Source organism: Lissotriton vulgaris, chromosome 11 (genome assembly GCF_964263255.1).
Source record: "Lissotriton vulgaris chromosome 11, aLisVul1.2, whole genome shotgun sequence".
NCBI classification, from domain to species: Eukaryota; Metazoa; Chordata; class Amphibia; order Caudata; family Salamandridae; genus Lissotriton; species Lissotriton vulgaris.
This window is the reverse complement of record NC_141699.1, coordinates 512528834-512541907: the sequence shown is the minus strand read 5'-3', so window position 1 is coordinate 512541907 and position 13074 is coordinate 512528834. Positions and strand designations below refer to the sequence as shown.

Sequence of the window (13074 nt, the reverse complement as noted above, 5' to 3'; positions counted from 1 at the left end):
CAACAGCAATATCTAAACTGCTCATTTCAGTCACCAGAATTACTGCCTGGGCCCTATTTTTTTTCTCATATTTCCTAAATATCGGTCTTAAAAACATAGTTCGAATATCGAGAAACTCCTGGCAATCCATTAAGATATGTGACAAATCACAGAAGGTGCCCAAAGCGCCAAAACATCTTCCCGCCTTATCAATAATTGAGCTTTTTATCACATTATTTATATTATTCTTACCCTTAAAACCTCTCTTCGTAAATGACAATCGGGTAACCTGTCAACGTAGGGAAAGCATTGATCGTTTTTCGATGCAGCAGTAATAAAATGTACTGAGATTTTGTTCGCAAGGTAGTTTTGATCCTATACCTGCGATATTTCTTTCCCCTGCGTCCTAAGTACCTTATCAATATTGATCATGTAAGTAATGGGACACAATTAAACTTTCATCATACAACACAGCTTCGTGGTGATAGCTCTAGTCTCTCTCTCCCATATTAACTCGCTATTTTGAATTTTGTTTTTACACCATTGTGATATTTTGGAGTTCTCGCCTACTCCTAGGCGTTGCCAGAAATGGAGTAGGAGCAGAACGGCTAAAATTTCCTAATTCAAGTCTTACGGCCTGGACCATTGCCGACAAAGGGAGTGAGAATAGGTGTTTTACATTTTTACCTTCCTCAACAACCCCACCGTCTTTGCCGCTGAAGTATAACAATTCCGCGCCATACAGAAATTGCATGGGTACCATGGCCGAATAAGCTTTTAGAACTGGTCTATCTGACATCGCACTATAGACTTTGTTAAATAGTTTCAGTCCGCTAATCGATGCTTATGTTCTTAATTTTAACGAATCTAGGTGGGTATGCCATTTCAAACTTCTTTCAAGCCACCTTCCCAAATACCTATATTCTGTGCCCTTTTCTATTTTCTCAGTCCCCAAAAACCATGTGAACCAGACTTTCCTCCGGCCGAAGCTCAAGATTTTAGTCTTGTCCATATTAACCACTAGTTTTTTCTTGGAGCAATAATAATTACATAGATTTAGTTTACTTTGCAGGCCAATTTCGGTTTGATCCATGATCACCAGATCGTCCGCATAGAGCAAACATGCAATAGGCTTACTATCTTGTTTCAGGCATGCCCCGTTTACGTTCCCTAAGGTCAACAGCAAATCTGCTAAAAACAGAGAACACCAGGGAGGCCAATATGCATCCCTGCCGCAACCCGTTCCCAATCTCAATCTTTCCAGATAAACTTCCATCTACGTCTAAGATTATCTGGGCCCAGTTCTTTGTATGGAGAATTTGAATCAGGCTTAACAAATCTTTTGGGATACCATATCTAATTAGGGCCTCCCACTACAGCTCCCGGTCCACCAAATCGAAGGCTGCGCGGAAGTCCACAAAACAGAACAAACTTCCCCGCTGTTCAATCGACTTCCGCGCTATGGACCAAAGAGCAAAGCAGTGGTAGATTGTCAAAAGGCCTGCTTTAAAACCCCCTGTTCCGGGGTATAATCTGATTTTCCTCTGCCCAGTCTTTAAGTAATCCCAAAATGGCTTTAGCAAAGACTTTTTCCCCTATATCCAGGAGATTTATTAACCTATAGTTCTTTGGTGATTTTAGATTGCCCTTCTTAGGAATTGGACTTATAATTGCACTCCTCTAGCTTTCTGGTACAATGCCTGTCTCCAGGATCACTTGGAACATCTTTGCAAAAAACTCTGCCCACCGTTCGGGTCTACTTTTTATTATCACTGCCGGGAGATTATCTGGGCCTGTGGCATGAGTAAGGTTCAGACTTGCTATAATTTTCTTTACATAACTAGAAGTAAAATATTATTTTATGTCTTCCCTCACCCGTGACCAAACTTGCATCCTTGCCTCTTCTAGTATTGACCATTTCCCATATAGTTCTCCCAGGTAACCCACCCAGTCATCTTCAGGGACCATACAGTCTAGGGAACCTACTTTTCTCCCTGCACTTTCTTGGACCAATTTCCAAAAACCTTTGTCCTCTCTAGTTTCAATTACCTCCAACATGTTTGCCTAGCAGTTATCTTGATGAATCCTTTTTTATTCCTAATTAATGTTTTATATCTTATCCTTAATAACTGAAGGGACTGAGATAATATCACATTAGCCATACCCTTAATCTTCTCTCCTTCTGCCTGATCTGTGCCTTGGCTGCACGGCATTCTTCGTCAAACCAGGCGTGCACGGAGGGGAGGAGCTACGACAGCAAGCAAGATGGCCGCATAGCTTCCCGGCTCCGCTGACCCCCGTCTCTCGCTCGAAGATCCTGTCGTATATCCTGGTTTCTCGCCCCATACCTGGGTGCATGAACTACTCGGCGAACTGATGGCGCAATCCCGAGGATTTCCCGACATGGTGGAGTGGAGTTATGTCGAGGTTTAATTTGAGGCCTAGCCCAGTCTGGAAGCCGGGGTCTCAAGTTTTGGTCTAGCCGGGTCCTAGTTGAACAACAGCGGACCGGAGAGAGCGGCAGGGTCCGGTCCACGGAACTTCCGACATCTTTATGATTGATTTGCTGCCGATCTTCTGCCTGGAACTGTACCGGAGGTGCCGTGACGAGTGAAGCCCGAGGTGGTGTGTGTGGGGGTCCGATACCCAGGGGCCTGGCGTTCATAGCGCCGGTGCCGTTGGATCGGAGACTTGGTGCGCACTAACGCCTACTGACGATCGGTCCCTCACGGTTCATTCCTGCTCCGCCTAATCTTACCCCGAGGAAGGCGCCTCTCCATGGGGGTCAATATGCTTGATGCTATGCGAAACCCGGCGGAGCGGGTCCAGTGCGGCCCGTCATTGCGGTCAGTGATGGCGGCCCTTGAGGCACTTCAGGCGACTATGAAGACCCAGGCCTGGAATCTGATGTTGGCGGTGGACGGACTTAGAGGATCGGGACCGGACTCTGTCTTGCTGCCCGAGACCCGGTGGCCTGTTCCTTTCCCTATTGCTACCCCAGCGATGTCATTTGACCCGGTGCTTGGAGCTTTCTATGCCCCTACAGAAGTGGAACGGTTCGAACATGTGGAGATTGGCGATGCACCTACAAAGTCGGAATCTTTGGAACTGCAATTAGCGGAACATTTCACTGCTTTTCCCGATTTGGAGACATTTACTCGTAATTGTGATCTGTGTGGGACTGTGTCGCACCCCCTTCCCAGCTGGTCCATCAAGATGGCGGATGGGATAGTGCCTGGCATCGTTGGACTCAAGCGTCTACTTTGGGACTTGCCATCCTTTCTTCGACTAATAGACTATGTCTCGACAACTTCTGTTTGACCTTTGACAATTTTACGGTGGGGCGCTCTTTATCGGAGGGGATCAGCAAATTTGATCGACGGGGCCAAGGCTGAGACTGTTATTTGAGGTTTCACAATATTGATTTATCGGTAACGGGACTGCTTTATTCGGTTACCGGAGTCCGGGGCGGGATTTCTGGTTTCCTTTGATGTACTGTTTTTTATTGTGGTCCGCTTGACTGTATTAAAATTGCGGGGGATTCTTCGTTAAGACTGTGGGGAGAGTCCGGGAATGCGTATGACACAGCCCTCCTCCATTTCCCCTTTTTGGGCAGGGTTTTAGTCCCTTCTTTCTTTCCCTTTTCTTTTTTTCCCTTTGTTCTTCTACATTTCGGGTTCATTTACGGGGCGATAGGCACGCTGCTAGGGGGGTAGGCCGTAGTCATCTGCAGGGGTGCAGGGTGGGGGGTTGGAGGGGGGGAATTTTGTTTTTACTATTTGTTTCTATGGCCTTTTTTCTTATCTTTCTTCGCCTTTTCTTTTGTTTCTTCTTTTTCGGGTCACGTAGTGGGTCTATTCCTTTGTCAATTGTTGACTTTTTATCTGTGCCTATACTTTCACGGTACTTCAGTACCATCGGGCGGGCGCTCTACTGGTGCGAAATTAATTGTATGCTTTTTGATCCCGAATCGTATGCCTCGGCGCCGCTGTTTTGAATGATATCGACCTAACTGTGGACTTCCTACTGTTTTGCCCGCCCTTTATGCACCTTTGTGATATTGTATGGCACCTGATCCTTCTATCTTATATTATAAAATGGAACCTTTATTATCCTGCTATTAGTATAGTATGCTATGCTGCCAGTTTTAATTGAAGTCTTGCTGTATTCGCCTCCCGGAAGGCCGAGTCTGGTTCTAATTGCTTGATTGAAATGATATTGATTAGCGGCCAGCCCTGGTGGTTGTAGGCCCATACTTGTAACTGGTTGAAGTATCAATAAAGGTTTTCCAAAAAAAAAAAAAACAGGCGTGCTCATTTTTATTGACTCTGACTTCCAGGCCCTGACTTTCTTGATTTAAATGTTCTCTTTAGGGTATCCACCAACTTGCTTATGGTGGTTTCAAACCAGATGCTTCCATTTCTAGATTGGATTTCTTCTAAGGGGATAGTGTGCTGGGTTTGCTTTAGCTTCTCAAGTATGTTCCTCTGTTATACTAGTTGTCAGCCGTTTAGGGAAATCCACATGTACCTGTAGAACCTTTTCTCTATTTTTGCTACTTGATAAATATATTACTATCTTCAAGGAGTAATGGTCACTGCCTTTCATTTTTACCACCTCAAAAGTTTTGATTAGCCCAAAACGCCAGGCAATTGGAAAAAAACACAATATATTGGGCAGAGTTGCTGGCCCTTCATAAAAGTGCGTCTCGCTGGCCGATGCAACTGCATTTCTTCCATTTACACATACCATGCCTAATGAGCCCATCAACTGAGTAAAAGTCTCATTCTGTGGCAAAGTCTCTCCTCTAGGGAAGTTGGCCACTTCAATATTATAAGATGTTAGCAATTCCTTGTGCCAACTATCCACCCTTCGGGGATCCAATCTATGATTAAAATCACCTAACACCAATAATATATCCTTCTGATAATTTACACTTAGAGACACTAAATCCTCTTTCGACTTTCCCAGATTCTCCTTAGAATCATGGTCCTTACCCTTCTGTATATATACATTTATAATACATAGTCCATCATAACAGGGATCCGACTTCTGCAGAACCCTACAGCCTAATGCCCAATCACAGTGTAGCTTCACATTTTCAACCTTCCTAACTATCTGTGTGGAGATCAGCGTTAGTTGCCTCCCCGATGGCCTCCCCAAGGTGTTTTTCTTTGCTGCTTTAGAGTGATGGTCAAATCCTTCTGTAACTAGGGTTGCTAGGGTATTGTCACACACACACAAGTCTCCTGCAGTCACACAATATTGTTACTCTTAATGAATTTATCGAAATTCTCTTGAGTCAATATTTTCTAGTAGCCGTTTATATTCCATAATAGGACTGATAGGCTGTGTGGCGACCCATGCTCCTAGTCAATTTCGCTCAAGTACCCCTCCTCTTCGTACTCCACAAATTCTGGGGATGCTAGAACATTAAACCTGTTTCCAGCAAGCATGTCTCTTTCGTATCTTGCAGTTTCATTGTCAGTTATGGTCATCGCAAGATACTCCTCCTTATTCCAACTTGAGTTGATTAACCTTATCTGTCGTAACCCTAGTCCAGCATGGTTCGTAAGGAAGTGCTGCCCCTGGATTTCCTCCTTTCTTACCAATCTAATCCTCTACTTTTGCAGCTCATTTTTTGCTTTTTCCACTGCGGCTTTCACCAAGGCAGAGTAGAAAAGAACCTTGGTTACTTCACTCCCTGTACTACTTGTAACAAACCCTACTTCTCTAAGGTCCTTTGTGCCAATGCTGCAGAGGTTTACACATTTTGACCGGGAGAATACAAGTTGTGATTGATTTAGTGGGTTCAATTTCCTAGCTTTTTTCCCGCCTTTACCCTGGCCGGAAGGTTCTAGAAAAACCCATAGGTCGGGGGTACATTCTTGCCTTACACCATGGGGGCCCCCCGTTAATCCAGCCTCCCCTCTCTTTGTTAGTAGATCTCCTTTGTCTTTTTCCACAAGGGCCTTACTACACCTAGGACTTCTAGGTCCAATTGTGCAACTATCCTCTTTTCTGTGACTGTCCCCTCCTTCGCTCTCGTAGTTAACGTCAGATTACTTTTGCTATTCTTTGATCTATCTAGCTGATTCCAATATTCTTCTTGTTCAGCTAGGGGCTTAACCTTGTTCTTCTTTAACCTTTGTGTCACTTTCCTTTCTGGGGCTTCTTGTTCATTCCTTTCTCCTTTCCCTTTTCTCACCTTCCTTGTAGGTTGTCATTTAGTTTGTCTATTTCTAGGGGCGACATCCTCCCCCCCCAGATCTTGGGAATCCCTTCATATAATATCTCCTTTCAGCCCATTTCCTTGCAATCATTCGCTGTCTGGATATATAAACACGTGGTTCCTCTTTCTGTGAGTTGGGAGCCCTTACCACAATTTCCTCTTTACCACCTACCCCATCCTGATCTTCACCAACTGGTCTAACTAATGCCGGCATTAATCTTTAATTTGTGTCAACTCTCCCAACATTGCTTTAAACTGCTCCCCTTGTCTTTTTGAGAATTAATTATTTATTACAGATACCTCTAACAGGGCTTGCAGGGTTTTTTGGAGGATCCACATAACCTCAAGCATAGAGGCACTCCAGGTTCCTGTGACCTCCAGCCCCTGCAATGGAGAGCGCAACAATTCACTCCTTGTGCCAAAAGAGTACTCTGCGCCAGCGTTCTCCTTGGTTTGGGCAGTTGTTCCATTACTGTCTTTTATACTCAGTTCCTTGCTACTTGGCATTTCATCTTCGCCTTCGCCCTCAATTTCATGCTCAAGGTACTGCTGGAACATTCTTGGTGAAGCGGACAGCCGTGGATTCAAAGAAACCCCAGAGATATTAAAGCTGGTCTAATTTGGAGAGACTAAGTCTACCTCACCCAAGGACTCTGAGGTTGAGTATGCCACGGCGCTTGTCTCCTTGTTCGTCATGTCCTTCCCCTTGAAATGTCTTCCCAAAAAATCTTTCATAAAATTTGACACTGATGAGAAGAGGAGGAGCTTCGCCGGCAACCAAGATGGCCGCGTGAGCTCGGAGCTCCGAAGACCTCCTGATCCTCCGCAATAATCCTGTGACCCATCCTGTCCCACGGTAGTGGGAATCGATTGCTAAGCCGGTCCTGAGGCGGCACCCGCTTTCGGAATGAAAATCGGACATTCCTAGATTCAGTTAGCTCGACAGACCCCGGAGGCTCCGCCTGCGTCGCTGGCGACCGTAGTAGGGTACAGCGGTGTCTCCACATGGTACCTCCCTGCCTACGCTTCGTCTTCCCGATGGGTGCTTCTGATCCTTGAGCGCCTTGCTGTGCGGCCTCAACCCAGGACTTTGGATATATTACCGTGTGCATTGTGCATACTACACTGGACCTTTTCGTCCCTGGTGTCCCCCCGTCCCGAGAGTGCCAACATGGCGGGCAAGGGTGGCTCGGACGCAGGCAAGTCTCAGCGGCTCAACAGGAAACCATCCCAGTCCCAGTCCACCATTCCGGAGCGATTCTCCCAGTCTAAGGGATCACCGGTACTGGCGGGTCGTACTAAGGACTCGAGAAGGGATGAATCACCGGACGACTCCGAGATAACACTTCGGGACGTTATGGGAGCGATAACGGGGGTGAAGACGGAGATGCACACTCTCCGCGAGGAACTGTCCAGCAAGGTTGACTCCCTGAAGATTGAGTTAAACCTCATCAGGACCGACCTCGGGAAAACTAATGACCGGGTGAAATCGCTGGATCTCAAGACTTCCAGCCTGGTCACTGATGTGTCCGATATACAGCTAGAGGTGCGCGACCTGAAAATGGCTAATGGTATGCTGGCGCGTCGACTGGACGAGTTCGAGGGTCGCGCACGGCGCCAAAACGTTCGCATCACCGGAGTACCGGAAAAGGCCGAGGAGGACTCGACTGAGCTCTTTGTGGAAGAACTGGTGGTTAAGAACTTGGCACCGGGGGGCCTGAGTAAGTTCTTTTCGGTGGAAAGGGCCCACAGGATCCCGGGTGGGCCGCCGAAATCGGGTGCCTCCCCTCGCCCCATAATCGCGAGGCTGTTCAACTACAGGGACAGAGACGCTATCCTGCAAGCATCGAGGACCGCGGGCCCTCTCCGCTTCCAGAACTCTGATGTGAACTTCTTCCCGGATTTCACCCAGGCTGTCCAGAAAAAGCGCCAGAGCTTTACGGGGGTGAAACGGAGACTGAGGGAAATGGGCCTGCGTTACTCCATGCTCTATCCTGCCAAGCTTCGCATCGAGCGTGACCACCGGACCTTCTTCTTTGACTTCCCGGATGAGGTGGGACACTGGCTTGATACCCTGCCCCAGGAACGACATGAGCCGACCGACCAGACGGAGGAGACCACCGGAGGCGCGGAAGCACAGGAATAATTGTTTGGTTACTTGCTTTCCGAGAGCTGGGTTGCCGTGAGGGACTTCGGCCTTTGACATTGCTGCTGTTAGTTTGACTTGTTTTGTAATTAATATGGGGGATGACGGGGGGGGGGATGGGATGCCTCCTTTCTCCTCTGTGGGCTTCTTGTAGGTTAGTTAAGGGGCGACAGGCACACTGCTAGTTGGGGTGGATTTTAGTCTAATGCAGGGGTGCAGGGTGGTGGGTAGTTGGGGTGTGTTTTTTCGACCTCTTTCTTTGTTTCACTCTTTGTTCTGGCTGAGGTACTATTGGACTGATATGTTAGTGCTGTGGGCGCCATTGTGGGTGGGGGAAGGGGTGCGGATCGTCCTTGATGATGGGGGGTAAATCTCTTAATTTGTTGAGCTGGAATGTGAACGGGCTGGGGGACCGTATTAAGAGGGGTGTTGTGTTGCAGATGCTCAAGCGCTGCTCGCCTGATGTTGTTTTTCTACAAGAGACCCACTTGGTGGGTCATGCCTGTAAGGCTTTGAATAGACGTGGATACAAAATGGTGGCACATTCAGGGTTCTCCTCGGGTTCCAGAGGGGTGGGCATCATGGTGCGCACGTCCCTCCCGTTGGTGGTGGAGTCTGTACTTACTGATGAAAGGGGCAGATACGTGGCTGTGGCGGGCAAGTGGGAGGGCCGCACGCTAGTTTTGGTTTCGGTTTATGTTCCCCCGGGGCTGCAGGAAACTACTTTCAGGGACCTGGGAGGCGCCATTTTAGGTCTCCCCGAGGGATTGTTGCTGGTGGGTGGCGACTTCAACTCTGTAGTCTCGGGGGACTTGGACCGCTTTCCATCCAGGGATCTCCGCCCTGCCCAGTCTTGGCTGCCTGATTTTCTGAGTTCCATGGGGATGGTTGATTGCTGGAGATTGTTACACCCTACCCAGCGGCAGTACACTTTCCTCTCGGGAGCCCACGGTAGCCTTTCTAGAATAGACTACGTCCTCACCCCGGCTGCCCAGGCGCAGTCTGTGTCCACCGCGCGTCTCTTAGCTAGGGGCATTTCGGATCATTCCCCAGTCTGGGTCTCTTTTGACTTCCAGATACCCGCGTCTTCGCGCGTGGCTCCCATTAACCCGTGGTACTTCCGCGACCCGAAGACCAGGGCCCTCCTGACTAAAGCTATGGACCGGTACTTCGCCGAGAATACTGGCTCCGTTGACTCCGCAGTCTCCCTTTGGGAGGCCTTTAAAACTGTGCTTCGTGGCGAGGCCTTCTCCCTTATCGCGGAGGCTCGCCGCCGCCGGGATGAGGACGTAGTGCGGCTGGAATCCGATCTCGCTGACCTGAGCGCCCAACAGGCGCTAGGCCCGTCTCCCGACTTGCTTCACGCTCTCTTCCTCAAACAGTCCGAACTCCGGGCGACCGCCACTGATGCGGCGAAAGCCTTGAGCAGGGAACAGCAGGGCAGGATATATGACTCGGGTGATAAGGCGGGCAAGCTCTTGGCGTGACTGGATAGACGGGAGCTGGCGTCCCGGGTGGTCCCAGAGCTGGTGGGTGAGGATGGCTTATCCCTGACGGACCAGGCGGCTATAGTTGGGTCCTTCGCTGAATACTTCGAAGGGGTATATACCTCCGCGAATCCTCTCCCAGAGTCTGCTTCGGCCTCCTTCCTGGAGGGCATCGACCTTCCCTGCCTCTCGGATCTCGAACGAGATGACATGGATCGGGACCTGTCTGTTGATGAGGTAGCCTTGGCGATCCGTTCGCTACGCTCCGGCAAAGCACCGGGACCCAACGGTATCCCGGTCGAGCTTTATAAACTCAAGGCCGACGCGCTGGCTACACCATTGCTGAATATGTTCCTTGAAGCCCGCGAGGCGGGAGAACTCCCCCTCGACCAGCGACTCGCCACCATTGTGGTGATCCACAAGGAGGGAAAACCGCGTGATTTGTGCCGGTCCTATAGACCCATCTCGCTTTTGAACGCCGAACCCAAGATCCTGGCCAAACTTTTGGCCAACCGGCTGGTGGGAGTTATCACGGACTTGGTTCACCCGGACCAATCCGGCTTCATACCGCACCGGAACACGGCACTCAACTTGAGGAGGCTTCACGCGGTCATGGCACGCGCTCACCTGCTTCGTGAACCTGCGGTTCTCGCCTCTCTTGACACCACTATGGCTTTCGACTCGCTGGAGTGGGACTACCTGTGGGCAGTCCTAGCCAAATTGGGGTTTGGGCCCACTTACATCGGATGGGTCCGGCTGCTGTATTCTGCACCGTTGGCTAATGTGACCGTCAATGGTCGGCTGTCGGCCTCCTTTGCGCTGCACAGAGGCACCAGGCAAGGTTGTCCGCTCTCGCCGCTCCTGTTCGCCCTGGCACTGGAACCCCTGGCGGCTTGGATCAGGACACACCCTGATGTCTCCGGGATTACGTGGTCACCTGGCTTTGAGGACCGAGTGTCGCTTTACGCGGACGACATCCTCTTGTATCTCACCTCTCCTTGCCGCTCGCTTATTGTGGTTTTCGACCTGCTGGGGAACTTCGGGAATCATTCCGGCTTGATCAACTGGTCTAAATCCTCACTATACACGTTGTGTGGAGACACTCCGCGCCTCCCCTGTGGGTGCTCAATACAGATAGCCCAGCAGGGCTTTCGGTACCTGGGCATTTATGTGTCGCGAGACCCCCGAGCCCGATACTCACACAACCTTCTACCACCGCTGGCGCGTTTACGCAGGGACGTCGGGGGATGGAAGAAGCTACCGATCTCCCTAATGGGCAGGGCTGCGTTATTCAAAATGATGGCGCTACCTCGCTTCCTCTACGCTTTGCAGAACACCCAGGATCCGGTCCCGGCCAAATACTTTGGAGAGATCGAATCCCTGCAGCGAGCACTGTTGTGGGATGGTAGGCCACGAATCTCGTTGCTCAAGCTGACCATACCGTGCTACGACGGGGGTATCGCCCTGCCGGATATGCGACGCTACTACTGGGCGTCCCAGCTTGCGGCTATCAACCACGGCCTCTATGGCCCAGCGGCCAGCCCGGGCTACGCCATGGATCGGTGGCTCGTGAACGACGGGAACTATTATAGAGCATTGTACTCCAGGTCCTTGGACCGGAAGTTGACGGGGCCCACTAAAACGATGGTGCACATATGGCGCTCGGTCACTGATACCCTGAGCTGGAAAGATAGGGTTACCATGGCCACCCCCTTATATGACTCGGACATACTGGGAAAGCTGTGGAAAACTAAGGGTTTCGACCGATGGAACACCATTGGGATATCTAAGGTTGGGGACATGTTGGCAAGGGGGAGGATCAAGTCGTTTGACGTGCTACAGTCTGAATTCCAGCTGGCGGCGACGGAATATTTTCGACACGCCCAGCTTCATCATGCCCTCTCCCCTCACATATCGGAAGGAGAGGCGATCCCTGAGTCATCACCCCTGGAGGACCGGGTGCTGGACGGCCACATGCCGGACAGCGCTATCTCCCTGACGTACAAAAAGCTCATCAATGTGAGAGTGGATTTGCTTGAACGATTGAGAATGCACTGGGTGAATGATGGTATAGAGATGGACGACGAGGAGTGGCAATCAGCGGTCTCCTCCCCCAGGGAGGTGGCTATATCAGCACGACTCCGCCTGGTTCAGTTGAAAATACTACACAGGGTGTATGTCACCGGCCCTAGACTCATACATATGGGACTTTCCACGGACGGCCTGTGTCGGAGGGGTTGTGGTATGCTTGCTACTTTCCTGCACATCATATGGGAATGTCCTGGAGTTGCCCGGTATTGGACACGAGTGCATGAGGTGATGGAAGAAGTGACTGGAGTGGCCCTACCGGCTGAGGCCCGGCGATGCCTCCTCAATGTTTGGTGTCCGAATGATTACAGTGTAGCCCAGACCCGTTGGGTCACCCTGGGTAACATGGTGGCCAAGAGGGACATCGCCCAGAAATGGGGTGCGCCTGCTCCTCCCTCACTCAGTTTATGGGAAACCAATATGGACTGGCGCATGCTGCGTGAAAAGACAGTGTACGTGGCCAGGGGCAAGCCTAAAATGTGGAGGTCTGTGTGGGGAGCCTGGAACTCCTATAGAGGTGACATTTGCGACCCCTCAGTAGAGATTGACTCTGAAGTCCAGCCCTCCCCTTAGAGCCCCTTCCCGTAATTCCAGATAGGTTATCCTGATGTGTTCCCCCCACGTGCCTTACTGTTGTCACTGTTATTGTGTGCTGTCTTGGGTGTGCGGCCCTTGACCCCCTCCCGCTACGCAAATCCACTACTTCTGTACTGTCCTCAGCCTCTCTTTTTCCTCTTTGACTCTCTTTCGTGCCTGGCGCACACTTCTTTCTCTTAGCCCCTTTTTGAGGCTTTCTTGTTCTTTGGTTTATTTATTACTAAGTTCAATGCTATTGAAAATTAAACCTGATTGCTTCTGCGTACAGTATTGTACACGATTTTACCTGCTTCCTACTATGCTGCCTGGCCTCCGGGATGTATGGCTGAATAGCGGTGTACTTTTTCTACAAATAAAGGTTTTCCAAAAAAAAAAAAAAAAATTTGACACTGATGAACCACCTTTTGTTATCTTTGATTTTGCTGACAGCGCTGTTAGCGTCAAGGATTGTGTATTTCTTGCTGCTTGTTTTTTCCTTCCGGTTGGATGCTTTGCGCCCCTTTTGAAATGCAACCTCCGCTCACTTAGCCTACCGCTAGTGCGTT

The 13074-nt window shown here is 49.8% G+C and overlaps 1 protein-coding gene across 3 annotated transcripts in view; it reads left to right on the top strand.

Moving 5' to 3' along the window:
* The window catches only part of FIGLA (folliculogenesis specific bHLH transcription factor), a 439043-nt gene that overhangs the window by 116032 nt on the left and 309937 nt on the right, over positions 1-13074 (top strand). The window lies entirely within an intron of this gene.